A 3,120-nucleotide genomic window follows, 5' to 3' on the forward strand; every position below is an offset into this window, starting at 1 on the left:
TACACATACTAGTAAGGCTGTGGTCCTGGAGGTCGGATCTTGAAGTGGGTCACTTTATGTATCCATTTTTCTGGTCTACATGATGTCCAACTTTGACAGTGCAACTTTGTTTCTAACCTATGTGTTAAAGGTTCAGTCCCAGCTTGGTGCTACTAGAAAGAGAGAGGCCCTCTAAGAAGTGGGCTGAAGATCCTTTGAATCAATGGTGGATGTGCTTAATGGATGGTTATCAGACTGTCTTTCCTCTCCTGGGCTTTGCTTACATCCTGGACACAAGGAGAACAGCCTCGCCCACGCGCTCCCTGCTGTCATGTGGTGCCTTGCCACAGACCTGAAAGCAGAAGAGGCAACAACCATGTTCTGAATTCTCTGAAACTGTGAGCCAGTCATTGCTAATCAATACTAACAAGGGAAGCCCTTCCACCAGTGGGGGCCATCCTTCAATTTGCTGAGACCCACCAGAATGAAAACATTGGGGACTGGAGGTCTTTTCTTTGGGTTGAGATGTCCATCTTTTCCTGTCCTCAGATACCAGTGGATCTCCAGCTCCCAGACCACCCAGGGGCTTCTTGGTCAGCAAGCAGGTTCTCCTGTAAATCTTCACTTTGGTGTGTATCTGTTTACATATCCTGGTGGATCTTGTTTTCAGCAGAACTTCTACCAATACAGATGCTGAAATAACACGCTGCGTGGTGGGAGGCAGGTTGCCAATAATGTAAGACTAGAATTGGGAAGGAGAGGAAATAAAAGGTACTAGGCCAATGCTGGGAAAGAAAGCTTCCAAATACCTTTTTAATTCTCTCTAAGCAAAAAAAAAAAAAAAAACAAAACAAAAAAACAAAAAAAACCAAAACCTAAACAAAACCTATGGGATATGCTCGAAACTAACTTGAGTGGTTACATGCATATGCATATACGAATGTGCATGCACGCGCACGTGTGTGTGTGTGTGTGTGTGTGTGTGCACCCCCACACAGAAGGAGACAGAGAGAGAGACAGGCTGAATAGCGATGCTAAGGCCCTGCCTGCAGCAGCCCCAGGGAGCGTGGGTTTTATGCTCCTCCTGAAAAGGGTTGGTAATAATAGAATGTTTGACATATTTTCACACACAGGTCTTACATTGAGAGATCTCATGCAGCTGTTGCTATTTGTGGACAAAGTTACCCACCAGCTCAAGAAAGAATCAAACAACTTGAAGCAAGCACGAAGCAACAAGGTGGGCACTGAGTATAACAAAGGTGTGCACAGAAGGAACTGTTCCTGATGTGTTCTGTGGCCGCTGTCCACACTATTATGAACAATAAAGTACCAGCAATAGGCACTATGGATTAGTTTCCCCAGTTTCTACATTTCTTTCTTCTTTATTATTATTAAAACCTTAATGTGCTGCTATATTGCCTGCTAGTTAGGGGTGACCCTATGACACGGTGTCTACTAATGAGACTCACACTGAAGGCTTCTGGGAAAATTTGTGTTTTATTTTTTCCTTATTACACCTCTTCTGCCTTTTTGACTCTTAAAGACGTAGGAATACAGTGTCAGATGTATGCAACCCCTAACATATGTTCACAAGAAGGCCAGAACAGGGGGAAAAGAAAAATCAAGATGAGCCTACTTGACCTTACACTGCTCTGTGGTTTGAGTCACTGATATCCTTAATGATGACAACATGGGATGCACACATAACTCCAACTGGGATATAATGAATAGCCAATGAGAGCGGTATAAAAAGGGTATGGAATGAGATGAACGGCACCAGTGAGATGGCTCATCGGGTAAAATCACTTGGTGCCAAGCCTCAGGATCTGAGTTCCATCCCTGGGGCCAACATGATGGAACTAGATAACTGACTCCCTCAAGTTGCTTTCACACACACACACACACACACACACACACACACACACACACACAATGTAATTTTAAAACACAACAAATAAACAACAGACAATAAGCCTTGACCACATAGTGTAAATCCAGTTTTGCAAATCCAGTTGCCAGTTCATGTGCAAAGCTTTAAACATAACAGAACTAAGAGGCTGGCGAGATGGGTCAGTGATTAATATAACTGACTGCTCCTCCAGAGAATCTTGATTTGATTTCCCAGCAACCACATAGTGGCTCATAACTATCTGTCACTCCTGTCACAGGGTGTCTGATACTCTCTTTCATGGGCATTAGGTGTGCACATGATGCAAAGACATACATTCAGGCAAACTATTCATATACATATACATAAAATTAAATTACATTAAAAGTAAACAGATAAGAATTAGAAATGCATTTCCTGCAGCTAGGCTGCCCAACACCCCACTCCCATCAATAGGATCCTGTAAGATACAAGGCCCACTTTGCCCCCAAACTCACCCATCCATTGCTACCTCAGAGAAACTCTGAAGCACAGGCTGCAACTGCACAGAGCAAACCAAGAGATTGGGATAAGAGAGACCTCAGTGGTTCCCTGAGACACAAGCAGAGACTGCACAGAGTAGACTAAGAACAGCTCACTAAGACACAGACTGCAACTGCAAGAATTGGATCAAGAGGAAAAGACACTGCTGGCACAAACTGAAAGAAGAGATGGGTATGCACCAATGCAAAAATTTATTCTCCAACTTAAAGAGTAACATGGTAATGCCACAACCCAGTGGCCATACAACAGGAAGACTTGATTATCCTAACCCAGAAGAAGCAGAAGAAAATGATCTTAAATATAACTTTATGAAATAATAAAAAATCTCAAGAATGAAATGAAAAATCCCCTTAAAGAAATGGAGAAAAATACACAAAAATTGAAGATATCAATAAATCTCTTAAAGAAAATCAAGAAAAAGCAATCAAACAGGTGAAAGAAACAATTCAAGACTTGAAAACTAAAATAAAGGCAATAAAGAAAACACAAACTGAGGATTTTCTGGAAATGGAAAATCTAGGGAAATGAACAGGAACTACCAATGCAAGCATAACCAACAGAATACAAAAGATGGAAGAGAGAATCTCAAATGTTGAAGATACTATAGAGGAACTATATTTATTTGTCAAAGAAAATGATAAATTCAACAAATGCTTAAGACAAAACATCCAAGAAATCTGGGACACCATGGAAAGACCAAACCTAAGAAT

At 41.5% G+C, this 3,120-nt stretch overlaps 1 long non-coding RNA gene across 1 annotated transcript; it reads left to right on the plus strand.

Annotated features, from left to right (window-relative positions):
* Nucleotides 1–527: 527 nt before the first annotated feature.
* On the plus strand, nucleotides 528–1,326 carry LOC146892958 (uncharacterized). The gene is made up of 2 exons (XR_015003421.2): nucleotides 528–608; nucleotides 1,113–1,326. It is a non-coding gene; the product is annotated as an uncharacterized LOC146892958 (long non-coding RNA).
* Nucleotides 1,327–3,120: the final 1,794 nt, after the last annotated feature.

The sequence above is a fragment of the Myodes glareolus genome, chromosome 9 (genome assembly GCF_982192425.1).
Source record: "Myodes glareolus chromosome 9, mMyoGla1.1, whole genome shotgun sequence".
Classification (NCBI taxonomy): domain Eukaryota; kingdom Metazoa; phylum Chordata; class Mammalia; order Rodentia; family Cricetidae; genus Myodes; species Myodes glareolus.